This window comes from Corvus brachyrhynchos, unplaced genomic scaffold (genome assembly GCF_000691975.1).
Source record: "Corvus brachyrhynchos isolate BGI_N302 unplaced genomic scaffold, ASM69197v1 scaffold249, whole genome shotgun sequence".
NCBI classification, from domain to species: domain Eukaryota; kingdom Metazoa; phylum Chordata; class Aves; order Passeriformes; family Corvidae; genus Corvus; species Corvus brachyrhynchos.
This window is the reverse complement of record NW_008240226.1, coordinates 7,532-21,604: the sequence shown is the minus strand read 5'-3', so window position 1 is coordinate 21,604 and position 14,073 is coordinate 7,532. Positions and strand designations below refer to the sequence as shown.

The 14,073-nt window shown below is 36.7% G+C and overlaps 1 long non-coding RNA gene across 1 annotated transcript; it reads left to right on the top strand.

The window, feature by feature from the left end:
• The first annotated feature begins 1,477 nt into the window (after positions 1-1,477).
• On the top strand, positions 1,478-13,112 carry LOC108449320. Its single transcript, XR_001865477.1, has 3 exons — positions 1,478-1,626; positions 2,811-2,880; positions 12,888-13,112. It is a non-coding gene; the product is annotated as an uncharacterized LOC108449320 (long non-coding RNA).
• Positions 13,113-14,073: the final 961 nt, after the last annotated feature.

Here is a 14,073-nt window from a genome sequence, read left to right as displayed (position 1 = left end):
CCTAAGCATATTCTCAGTTGATTTTCATTCAGCAGTCTTTGGTTCTTATTCAGGTTCATAGTGGAGGTAGTCAACATTTGGCATCTGGTGTTTTATATTTCTTTATAGCAGTGATACTTTGATGAGCAGATAATACTTTACCTGTGGCATATTATAATCTTAACTTCAAGCTTTCAATTTCAAACAGAACAGCTGCCATAGCACTTTGGACCTTTCTACTTATTATTTTTTTTAATTGTGCAAGGTTTTAATAAAATAGACTTCTGCTAAGGTTCCTGGAAATAAGAAGAAAATATTAACATGGCTAAAAATTTCAGTAAGCAATTAATTAACAAACTTCAGATTAATCTTAAGCATTCTACATGTATAGAATTCTTTTTTGTGCAATGCTATGGTGGACTGAGTAAACAAAATTATGGACCATCAAAGTTTCTAGACACTGATATTGCTAAAATTCTGCAGAGGGAAGCTGATTAGATATGAGAAGTATTTCCTTTCTTCTTCAGCCATCGTGTGTAAGATATGTATGTTTAGTTATTGCAGAGCTTTTATCACCAAGTGATTCAGCCATCCCATTAATTGCAGTGCTGGATTAGATTATGCATGTATTAATTGTTCTGTTCCTTCTCATTTACATGAAGGCATAAGCTTGAGGGCATCATACTCCTACCTTGTTTGTTTTGCAATTGAATTACTAGCTTCACCTACTAGTGTTGAAGCTGTTGATAAATTCCTTCTGTTGGGGATGCGTTGGAATTCCTAGGCATAAAATTATAAATGAAGTGTGCATCAAGATGTGAATATAAAAGCTGTTCCCTTTCCTACAGTAACTTGCTGCTATGCCCTGGAAAAAGGCAGTGCCTTAATATAAGGCACAATTTCATTTAATTGAAATTACTGTAGTTTTCTTCTATTTTAAAATATATATAACTCTTACAATTACAGCATGGGGATTAACACTTGAGAGGTTCCGTTGTGACTCCAAGTGTAACTAGGGGAAAATGCTTTCTATTTAACTTCTTTTTGGTAAACAGAGTTCTGGCATTTAATTTCCTTCTTATCTTGAGACTCATGTGATGTGATGTGAACTTTGAATTCAGCTTGTCCAAACTGCACTTAAGAAATGCAGTTCTGTGCCTGTGAAATTAATAGTTCTACCTTTCTCCCCAAGGAGTTCAAATGACAATACAAATTTAGCCAAAACTGGCATCCAAAACCCCTTCCGAAAAGGGAGTGAAGAGACTGGAAAGTGGTTTTCATCAAGTATCCTAACCTAGTTTACTGTTCACCTAGGATAAATTATCAGGAAAGCAGATCTTATTTATTGGTGGAAAGATGGGCTTCCATCACACATCACTGTTTGTTCTACCACTGACTCTTAAGGCAAAGCCTTTTTGTCCAGACTGAAGCCAATTGGCTTGGGCAGTTTTTGAGCTTCACTGCTAAGGGTCTGCTTTCCTTTTTGTTTGCAGGTTCTCCAGGACTGCAGGGACACTGCAACCAAAATGCATTTTAGGCATTGATTTCCCCCAACCCTCCCCTATGCCTGTCTGTGTTTTCCAAAGAATTTGAAGAATACTGAAGGGTGGTATGGATGGTTTGGCAAAGGTTAAAGTTTTTAGAAAGGTAAAGTCACGGGTCTGGCTGAGTTCTGATCCTGAGTGACACTGAGGACATGACTGTTGTGGAAAGCAGCGTACTTCTCATGCTGGATTTCAAAATGAGCAGTAGCTTTTGGTGCAGTGCTGATTGACCAAATTATGTTAAAGGAATGTAGCTCTGTACAGCATTGCCAAGACCCTTGGGAAGATCACAGTTTTAAAAGTTTCAATGTTTTAAAACTTGTATAGTTTTAAAAACGTTAAATGGATAAATGGGAAACTTATCTGAAACTAAGGATATCTGAGTGACTTAAGAGTTTCAAATGTCACTTTTCATATTATAACTGTGAAGCTTTTTTCAGATGAACCTATATAGAGCTTTTTGATATTGGATTAAACATAACTCTCTTAGAAGATTTTTGTAGTAAAGACAGCAGAAAAAAACACTAAATCATCTAGTGATACAAGCTTGAGCTTATTGTATGAAAAAAATCATAAATTATGTGTGAACAAATAAAATCATAAATTAAGCTGGGAAATAAGGTGAACATTGGCAGCTTTGGGGAATGAAGCCTAAATCAGTATTGCAATAGGTTTCTGAGGACCGCAGCACTGCATATAATCTTTTCAGTGGCATAAATTGTGACTGATGGTGCTTGGGCCCTGCTGTCAGTCCTCCTCAAAGACACCTGCTATACTAGATTAGCAAAAGGGTCTTTTGGAAGTGTTTTTACATAAAATACCATGTGCAATACACTAGCCTAGGGGGTACAGGTTTCTTATGGATGCTCTATTATGCCTTTATGGTCTTTGGAAAAATACAAAGGTCACAGGAAAATAAGGATAAATTATTTGCAAATGTGAGGTTATTGTTCATCTGACTTCCCTGAAGAGTAAAGGCTGGATGATCAGTTAGGCTTGTACCACCTGAAATTACCTGAAAATGGCGAGTTACTTAGAGAGAGTGGCAAGAGTTCTCTCCCTGAAGCTAGAAAATTTCTCTGTCCTAAGAAAATTCTCATCAGTTTGTCTAAATATCAGATGCTTGCCATTGTGGTCGGTCTGTAAGAACAGATCCTTGGTTTTCAAGTATATGTGAGTTCAATAGCCAGCAGCATCAGAGATGCATGATAACAGAGGTATAAAAAATATTATTTCTCCATATGGTGATTTTATACTGTACAAAACTTTCTCATTTTGTCCTTGCAGAACAACAGACTGTCTGCTGTAGCTGGACTTGTGTTTCCTTTCTAAATTTCTTCTAGACATGCAAATACTGGTCTGCAGAGACAAATGCAATGCAACTGTTACTGAACTGGAAGACCTTCAGACAGACAGAACGCAAAACAAAATCAAACTTGAAACACTCATTTCTAATATCTTTGAATGGAAGGTTAAATCATGCAACACTAGAAAATACTCTTCCATTTCAGTAACAGTTGCATTGCATTTGTCTCTGCAGATCTGTATTGATAGGACATGATCACTTCACCTGCTAGAAATCAAATTTTAGTAAGCCAAAGACACCATATTATTCCAGAAGCTTTGTTTTAACAGGATAACACCAGCTAAAAGATTTCTTTGCTTAAATGGACATTAAAGATGTAATTTTTTTTGTCTCTGAATTTGGAAGTATGGTGTAGCCCAGTTCAGAAAATATGTAAGGAGATGCTAAGTTATTTATTTGTAATATTTTCTTTGTTTCTCTTGCCTTTTTAACACGAGGATATACTGGAGGTACATATTGTGTACATGTGAGGTAAGCCTGGGACAATTTTCAGCTGGCTTTTGGAGGTTTCCAGTAACAATGTCACTTCTGTAATAAGAGTTTTGCTTAGGACCCTCTGAACTGAATGGCACATGGGCTTCATTCTTATAGTAACTCTTGTTCTGTAGGTAGAACTAGCCCTACATGTGCTGCATTCATGCCTGCAATTGTAGCACACAAACTCTTAAATCTCTGGTTTTCTTTTACATCCTCTCTTACATGACCTCATCACTGTAATTTTCTGACTAAAAGTGTTTGCAGTAATGCTTTTCAAAATGGTCTTGGGTAGCACTTTCTTTTCAGAACTTAGAATAGGACTGATGACCTTTATAAATGTTTGCATTGCTATATTTACAACATACTCCACTGTGTGAGGAATTAAAAAAATAAAATCTATGCAAATACCAGAACAATGCAAACAGCAAACTAAAGCATTTCAGGGCTGGTATTTCTAAGGATTAGGGTAGTAGTTTTATCTTTTTTTTTCTTCTTTCCACCTCTTGAAACATGATCAGGCTGGGGTTATTTTTTTCATTCTGAATAATACCTAAAATGAGAGAGAGCTGTTTAACACATACCGTATCCATAGAGTCTATTTATCCAGACTGAATTCCACATGGACCATGGATAATCTTTTTCCCAAATGTTTACTAGTATCTTCTCTTAACAAGTGCTGCACAATATAAACTGAAGGCACCATAAAGAAAAGGGACACAATAAAATTAAGCCTTGCTTTTCAGCAAGGTCTGACTTAAGAAGTGAAAGTTTCAAACGGTTTGGATTTTAAAGAATTTTGTCTATAAAGGACATGAATCACATGCATTTAAAAGCATATAAAGAGCCATAGCTAGTATTAGAAAATGAGCTACAAGTAGCTTTTAATAAATGGCATTGAAACTAATGCTTTTAATGGAGATGAAAGGAAATTCAGGTTCATTTTACTGTTTTGTTGAAGTTATCTTCTTGCACTTGTAACCACTCTGTGCCATGCACAGTCTGGAAAATCAGGGTAATACTCAGGGTAATGCTCTGTTTCTCTGTCCCTTCCTATCTCTGCTGGTATGTACAGCTTTTCAAGACAGACTGACTGATACTGTGTGGGCATGTGTGTGGTCTCCAGTACTAACAAAGCTAATTTTGGATGTAGCTTGTAAGCGCTGTTGTAATAAAATTGAAAACAAATTGGAAGTGCTGGGCTTGAACATTTATATGTGATGATTTTTACATTCACTTGAGTTTCTGTTGTTGCTGTAGATACTATTTATAGTTATACTTCCTGTTGATGTTTGTTTACATTTCAGAATTATGTTTTTCAAAACTTTCCTAAATCAGTTCCCATAGGAAAAAAGAAACACTTATTTTTAGTAGCAGAATGGGAAAGATTACAGATTTGAAAATACTAATATTTCTTCACACAAACCTCCCAAACACGTAAGACATTAAAAATACTTTTTTTTTCCTTCTTTATAAAGTAAATAAATGACCTTGTTATCTCTTAGTAGATATAAATATCTCCAGCTGGGCAAAACTTTTCCTGGTTTCCTGGTTAACTGTTCGTGCTTACTTCCTGGTCCCTCTCAGCATTAAATGTTCCTGCGTGACCTTTATACTGAGATTTTTTTTCACGTATAGCAAGTTGTACTTTTCCAAGGAGACTTGCAATTCCTTCTATCCCACACCATTTAATCATGTGTGTGTTAAAACCTGGGTGAGTAGCTTTCAAAAACTTTTCCCTTCCTGAGTTTTGTTATCGTTCAGGACTGCCCATTTTACCTGGTCATTATTAAAGAAGACTGAATCTGATGTTCTAGCCTTCTACAAGATGAACCAGGAAAATGGATCCATCACTGTATGCAGTTAGGCTTTGCTTCAGCTTCAACAATTTTCAGTATCTATTGAAATAATTTTGCATAGAGGGACTTGTGAGTGGAGATTATGTAAAACGCTTCCCCCTTCCACAGGGGAAGAGAAAATAGGAAACAGAAAACATAAAAAATGTTACGTAGCATACTGATGCTCTGGAAGATAGCAGAAAAGAAAAATATTAAGAGTGGTCTTGTAGGAAGATGAGGAAGTCACAAAGAGCTCGTGCTGATGAGTGAAGGCCAGGTATTTAGGCTGATTACATTTGTTGTCTGCCCTGGATGCTATTGATCATGCAGCTGTTTGCTATCTGCCAGTCCTTGTAATGGTAGGGGGAGTGATCTACTCAGAATGACGGTTTTCACTATGTTTTCATTTTCCTTTCTCCTTTCCACTCTTTCTCCCTCTATTTTGTTATGGTTTTGTTTTTGTCATCACACTTCAGGTACTTCTTTGACATTCAGAGACCATACTGCAAATATAAATCAATTGTAAATCATTCAAAGTGAAGAAAAATGGGAATGGAATTAACTATAATATAGTGCCTTTAAAACTTCTAAAACACTTTCTGATGGACATTTGATATCTTTTCCTGCTTATGTCTTTGCACCTCCAGAAACAAAATCATAATCCTGGATTAATTTGATAAATATGTTAATAATATTGGTTGTGGAAAGAGGCCAGAATTTTCTTTACTTAAGTGATGCCTTTTCTGTTCGAGATGACGCTGGTCACTCAAGCTAGAGGGCAGAGAGAGGGAGAAATCCTTGACTAGAGACTGTATATTATATGATAGTTACTTACTGAATAATAATTTTTCTAGGAAAAAACCACTGAGACAAGGAAAAATGCGCAATAAATATCAAAAGGACAAGCTTGGTATTTATTTTATCCATAAGAGAAAAGAAGGATGTTGCTGTAATAACTTTAACTGCTAATTGCTGTATCGCAGAGTTCTTTGTTAATTTTTGAATGACCAGAATATGTATTTGTCTTATGAATACGCAATGTAGTAATAATGCTGTTTATTTCAGGATGAATAAAGCAGATCATTTTATTATCAGTCTATTATACCATAATTCTAGCAGGTTTATGTATTTAGTATAGTTGAAATTCCTTTCATAGTCAAGTCAGCAGGGGCTTTAATATCAGTTCCAGTGTAGCCAAGGCTTTACCTGTGGACATTGGAATAAAAGTTTATTGAAACACTCTACAATAATTAGATCTTTAAGCATGTGATAACAGCAAAAAGTTACCTCATCTAACATTTAGCAAAAGGAATTCTTTATCTTGGCTAAAATGTAGTATTTATCTAGTTTTAAAAGATATTGAGAAGTTCAGGACCAAGACTGCGTTCCGAAAGAATTTGGTCTGAAAACAGATCTCAGTAGAGGTTACTTTTAATGGAAGAAGATCTACTATGCAGGAAAAAAAAACCAACAGCAGTCAGCCAACCAACCTACCAACCAACCAACCAAAAAAAACCACCAAAAAGCCACCCCTGTTTAATTGCCATTCTCTTCTTTGAGCAGAAGCCAGAGTACTAGGCAAAGTGCTGGCAGAATACTTTAAGGTTATATAGTATAAGCTTGTAAAGTAAAAGTAGAAATTCATTTCTGTTTCTTGATGTGATTTTGAATCAAAAAAGGTTTGTTACTTTCTGATTAGTCATTATTATCTTTTGCAGGACATTAAGTCACATAGCTCTTCTGAAACTTTATTAAATCTGTTACTGCAGTTCCGTGCTCTGTTGCCCATTTATGTCTTTTCCCCCTCCACCCCTCTGTCCTCGCTTTCTTCCTTTTGTCCTTCCCTGTTGGGCCAGCTGCCAAAACTGAGGGTTCCTGAAGATCAATTAGAAAGCTTTTTCTTCTCTGCTCACTTCATCTGTGTTCAGTTCTTAACAAAATGTGAAAGGCAGAAAGACCTTTAGCCAGCAGTCAAATAGTGTATGATATTCAGTGCCTAAGGTAACAGTACAAATTTGATCTCAAAATAGTAACTGAAGAAAAAAGGAATAGGTTAAATTGTAGGATTTAAAAAAAAAAATACAGTTCTTCCATACAGTCATCTTGAGTTGTGTGAACTAGAATTTTTTCACATGCCTTTCCAAGTGTGTGAGTTAAGTACGTGTCAGAGGGAGGAGTAATGTAAACAAAATGTAATCTTTCTCTTACACATTTCTAGTTTGTTACTTTATATCCATGCAATACTTTATAAATTGTACTTGTTACGTTTTCCAATTTTAGTAAATGTGCAAATTGTCATCTTTCTAGTTAGAGGTTGCATTTATGATGCTGTGATAGTTGACAGATCACATGTATATTGTGTGTGTGTGTACTATGGGTAGTGCTCATCTCTAATTTCTTACTAATACCTGAAGAATCATGTCAAGACTTAAAATAGGTAGCTGTATCATAGAAGCAAGTGAAAATGGAGAAATCCACGGAAGATCTGTCTCAAGAAGTGTATCCCAGAAAAGCCACAGACTGTACTGCTTAGGGAAGCTCTCTTATGAGATACAGCAAGTCGGTATTAAGTTTTCTTTTTCTTAGTACTGGAAAAGTTGATGATGAAAGCAAACAATGTGTGCTTCAAAAACATTTCTTGTGCTGCTTGAGGCACAATGTTTGGAAGAATAGAGTGCTTGCTTGGATAGGTTGAAAACTGGCTGGATGGCCAGGCTTGAAGGCTCAGCTAGTTGGTGGCAGGTGGTGAGTGGACAGTGAGGAGTCTGGGCTTGTTTTGTCGGAGGAAGGGAAGGCTGTGAGGCAGGCATAGCAGGCCCCCAATTGCCTGAAGAGCAGTTGCAAGGGGTGGACAAGTTAAACTGTTCCTGGGAGAAGGTACAGAGTGTAACACCAGAACAAATCCTGAAAAAAAACCCATCAAAAAAGCCAAAGAACAAACCCAACACAAACCAAACCCCACCCCCCATCCCCCAGAAAAAACAGAAAAACCCGCACAAAAACCTCCTCAAAACCAACAGAAAAATCTTGGCTAAAAATTGCTGCTTGAGAGGATCAAATTGGACATTAGGAAAAACATCTAACCTAGAGAGGTAGTGCAGCAATGGAACAAGTTATCCCAAGGTGCTGTGGAGTTTCCATCTGTGAGGGGCTTTGAGCATTGTCTAGAAAATGCCAACCCTCCAATGAATGTGCTGCTCTGGTGTGAGTGGGAACTGTAACCTAAGCAGGAGCTGGGACTGGAGGTCTCAGAGGTCTCAGAGGTCTCTGCACAGCAGCATTTGTATGACTTTGAGTGACTTTGCTCTGATAGCCATTTTATATGCAAACAATATAGAACAGAGGTATTTGTCTTCAATTTTCTGCCAATAACAGATGATTTCCCAGTTTTTCTTTTGTGCCTGGCAAAAGAGTTAAATTTCTTTTGGCTGTTGTATTCAGATAATAGCTAAGAAGTGCCTGGAGGCAACTGAATCAGAGACAGGACAGAAGGTCCTGTATACCTTGAGTTACTACTTTTCAAAGCAGGTGTACTGCTTCTTGAAAGTCTGGTGAAAGAGGAAGAAATAGCATGTTATGTTACATTTCAAAGAATTCCTTCTACAAAGTCTCAGTTTTTGTACAGATGGGTATGTTGTAAAAATTACACGGGATTGCTGTCCGGAAATCCTTTCAATTAATTCAAAAACCCTTCTTCCCTCTGAAGTTCTATGGTAATGACCAATGAGTTACTGGCAACTTTTGTTTCTCAGTTTTAGAACAGAAAATTCACAAACTGCAACATTGCTGTATACCTGAAAAATTTCTAATGTTTATTGGTAAATATTTGGAGTTAAGACTTTTTTTATGTTTGAATTTGGCTTTATTGTTTTTAAGCAGTGATAGCCACGCATGAGCTAATGTTCTTTCTGAAGGCCTAAAAGGTTTTTTTCATAATTTAGGTCTATCAGATTAAATCAACCAAATAATATATATTAAGACTGTGTGATTAGCAGTACTGTTGTCCTGTTGTGAAATAAGTGTAGTTGTAGCAAAAGGATTTAGAAATTAATTTTACCAGTACTCTGTTACCTTTTAAGTGAATCAGTGCTGAGGTCATTATTCCACCCATGGTGCTCCACTCTTCTTCTAGAGTTCCTCTTCTCCTGAACTGCATGCAATTTGTCTGAGTTTTAACCATGACCCTTGCTAAAATGTAGAGATTACAATGTACAAAGAAGGAGGTATTTGCTATATTTAAAAAGTGTCAGCACTGATCTTTGTGAAATGTGTTGTGCCCATGGGGGAAGAGACTTACTTTGAAGTAGACAGGAATGAGCTTGTCTAGTGGGTGGGTTTAATTTCAGTTTACAGTGGCATCTGCTGATCTGTTTGGTGATACTCTGGTTTTTCATCTGCATAACTACATTGGTGGAAGGGTTAGGCACTGCCGTGCTTTCAGAATGCCTGGAATCTTGTAATTTTCAGGGGCAGACTTTCTGCATTGATAGATGTATAAATCTGGTGATAGCATCTTGTACCACATCAAAGACGACTGTGGTGACTCATTCTTCAACTTCAGGCTATGTTAAGTGTGTGCTGTCCTTTCCTAATAAGTGTAACCGTGTCATATCTCTGGGTCAACTCAGGGATTTTTCCTGTCTAGTTTGACTCATTTCCAGGACTTTCCCCTGAAGATGATCTTAGTTGCTCATCGTCTGCTGAAGCTTTTTACTGAAGATGCAAATATGTTGTTTTGGCCCTCCCCATTTTCCCAGTGTGGTATTGTTGTCTCCTGGCTGAGATGGTGCCTTGTCTACCTCAATCCTCACCTAAACTGATGCTTCAGATTTATACAATGCTGTTTGTACAGTAATTTTTTTTCTATTTTTTCCTTTTTTTTATTTTTTTGACAGTGGAGGGAGATCAGGGTGAGGGTGGGGTGGATGGTTGTTCTTAGAAAGGCAGGCAGACCACAGCAGCTATAAATATAGCTTTGGAGTTCTACAGCTGACTGCTGTAAATCTGAGTGAGCTTGTTACTGCCTTTTTAGTGTAACTTGGACTGACTTATACCTAAAATAAAGCCAGGAATTGCAAAGTCGTTCCACAAAGAACAGAAACTATAGTTTCCTCTTAGCCATGCACAGGTAGCTGTGCTTTTCATGCAGTCTACTCAAAGAAATTTTCAGACCATCCATGAACTCAGTAGAAAAAGGCTAGCATTTTTGAGGTACACTGGTACAATTTATGTAGACCAGATAAAAAAAGGATATTGCAGCTTATCTAAAGAGAAATAACAACCTTCATTCTCCGGTGACAGCAATTACTTGCCTTTGTAGTCATACAAAGTAATTCTTTTGTAAGAGAAGAAATTCCACTGTGCAAAAGCAAATATTTGAAATGGAGCAAGTGGTGTGTGTGGGAATTGGATATGTTCATGTAACGCTGTTGTGTGTAAAGTAAATAGATATTTTTCCGTTGCAAACGGAGGAGCTTGAAGGTACTGGAGATGCAGTTCACTAAATTAGTAGATATCTCTTCATTCCTTTTCCCCTTTTTATTGACTTCTCATTTGGTATGCCTAGACTATTTACAGTCCTTACTTGCAGTGCTGTTGTTATCAGTGCCCTGATGATGCAAAAGAAAACACCTTTTAATATGTTGGGAAATATATCATGGTTTGTAATCCTGTTTGTGCTTTTAAAGACAAAATGTACCACTAAGCGTAGTGTCATCAGATACCACACTTTGACATGTTTATCTCAAATGGTGGTCCTTTGAATACTTTGGAAATAGCACTCTGGTGCACTAATCTCTGGGAAAGTAATTTTTATTATTGTTAGCTCCTGTGTTTAGCATGCAGCTCTCAGCTGACAGACTGTACATTATAGAAAAATGTTTGTGACTCAGCTAACAAAAACCCAATGAAGTATCTAAATTAGGAATTCTGGTTTTGTGCCTATTTTTATTATTACTGCGTGCTGTCCTCTCTTACTGCAGTCAGTCCTTTGCAAGTGTGTGTGGGTACTGGCAGGACCACACTCCATTAGTTTTTTATAGGAAGACATTCTACTCAAAAGAAAATTTACCATTTTCATACCACAAGTAGAAGGCACAAGTCCAGAAGAATAGAAAGCAAAAGTTTGTCAGGCTTTAAATTATATTTAAGTATAGATTAATTCTTTTAAGATAGCAACGCAGTCTCTGTGGCCTTCTTTTCTTGCACTGCATTCATTTAGCTATCCAGATTTATATGTGGCTATAATAAGGCAGAATTGCACTATGTATTTTCATAGTAGACTGAAGTATGTATGTCTTTTATAACTTCAAATGAATGTTTATCATAATGCTGGTTATAAAAAAAAAAGTCAGAAAAATAAGGTAAAACATATAACTGGAAAAAAACCAATGAATAGCTGGAAAGAAAGTAAAGTTAACTCTCCAGTACAAAAGTACAACCTTATTTTGTTACAAAAGTTATTAATAGGTTCCATTGAGAATTCCTATAATTTACTATAGGAATTCCTATAAAATATTATAATTTAATAGAGTGAAATATCAATCTGACCATATACAGGTTTTAGAAAAAGATGAAAATGATAAAAGTCATGTGCTATAGCAAAAAAGAGATGGTTTTCATTTGATATGCTTATGGAAATAAATTTTCATTGTTTAGCAATCTCATCGTCATATGTCACAATGTTAAAATGTATTAAGATTAGGTCAATACCTTTTTTTTTTTTTTTACTGCCAAATACCCAATATGAGCTGATCCCAGCAGCTGAATATGCATTCTTGTGAATATTGGATGCTTTAGAGAATGAGGTTTCTTGAGTTACTGTGAAGATAATTCTTGGGACTCTGAAAGGCATGGCTGCTGCTCACCAGAGTCCTTTTCTTTTGGTTAACTCCTCACAGTTACAAATCCATAACCTGTAGAGGTTTTTTCAGTAGTTTCATTGTTACTGTGGGCTTTAAAAATCAAACATAGTTGCCTTATTTCTTTTGACTTAATTTCCTGACATGTTGTGAAACATTCATTTAATTTTACATGTATTTAATCTAACAATGTTTTGAACAATTTTGAGGAGTGCCCTTGATTGAGGCTTGTCTGTAAATGGCCTATTTCTTATGCTTGGTGACTTGCCCAAATTTCCTCAAGCATGTCCCACTTTCAGTCCTCTGTAGGGACAACTTTGCTCTGATACAGTCCTCAGGAAGGGGGCAGTCATCAAACTGGACCAAATAAATATCAAACAGTCTCCACTAGCAAAAGACAAATTCGAATCATCCCTTTTGTTGTAGATCTGAGCAGACCTCTCCCTGTAGCCTTGTGAGATCTCTGCAATCTCCAGTAATAAAGAACTGAAGCTGTCAGCAGGCTGCATGATGTAGCCCTTGGGCTGGTGGACTTGAGAAGTCCAGTCTTGTAGTTGGGACTTTGCAGTCACATTTCTCTTATTTCCACTTGAACTTCGGTTCTGCTTTCTAAAGAGCAGTTGAAAGTTGGGTTTGAATAACTTTTTGCCAGCAAAGTAATACTTGCGACTCTTGTGTTGTTACTGTATGGATTTTTCAAGGAGAAATTCTTGCAAGATGAAGAAAACAAAACAAAAGTGTCTCTATCTGTGCATACTTATACAAACACTTCAGGAAGAGCAGAAGGAATGAGTATTGATACCTCTGTTTTCTGTCCTTGCTGTAGGTGTGCAGGATCCTCACCATGAGAAGATAATAACTGTGACTACTAATGGAAGTATTCACAGCCCCAAGTTTCCACACACGTACCCACGCAACACTGTGCTAGTGTGGAGATTAGTAGCACTTGATGAAAACGTATGGATACAGCTTACTTTTGATGAAAGATTTGGGCTTGAGGACCCAGAAGATGACATTTGCAAGTAAGTTACTTTCACTTAGGAGATTCTGAAAGGAGGTGTTGGGGTATGAAAAAAAAATATATTGCTTGAGTTTTGCAAAAATTGACACTTGCACATTAATTTATTTATAAAATGCATCTTTTAAAGTGTTGGTTTATGGGGTTTTTTTATAGTGCCAGAGGAGGTTTTCATGCTTGAAAGCTCTGGGGTGCTCCCATTTTTACTTCTGCATTCAGTATCTAGGCCATAGACATACTACAACACAAAAATATGGTATATTTAATCTCCCTCTCAAGTAAAAGTTTTGACATCTGGGAAAATATTCTTGACACAATGTTAGAATTATGAATGTCTAATTTTTACAGAGAAAATTTTGGTGAGTAAGTTACCTGAAGCAGAATTCAGGTCATGACATGAGGTACTACATCCCTGTTCAAGACAAACCCACATGCTACTCTACAATATTTCAGTGGCCTTAAATTGTCAAGTTGTCTGTGAAAAACAGCACTTAAAGTACTGTGCTAATTGACATTCTTTATTGGTACTGGTTTTTCCCTGACTTAAGTAAGTATCTGCTTGCTCAGTCACTGGCAAAGGTTTCTGTAGGACTGGTGGAATCTCTGTTTTCTTCCCTGATTCTCTGTTGAAGGCTTTGTAATTTGGGACAGAAACAATCGTGACATGAGAGGCATCAGCGTGAATGTAGTTCTGAACCAAGCCATGTGGTTGATAATGTTTTGGGTGTTTTGCGAGGCAGTAGGACTGACATGTATATTTCCTGTGGGAGGGTGAAAGAGGAGAGATCCTAAACTCTTGTATCCTGTATCTGTCTGTTATCGCAGCAACACATCATAAAAAATCCTGATGTGTGAATAGTGGTACATTGTCTGGACTCTTTGGTAAATTAAGTAGCAGATAAAATATGTCATTTAAATGGCATATTCTCCTTTAATGCTTTCGCAGAGAGGTACTTCACACAATATTTTTGTTTCAAAGTAATTTTTTGTTTGT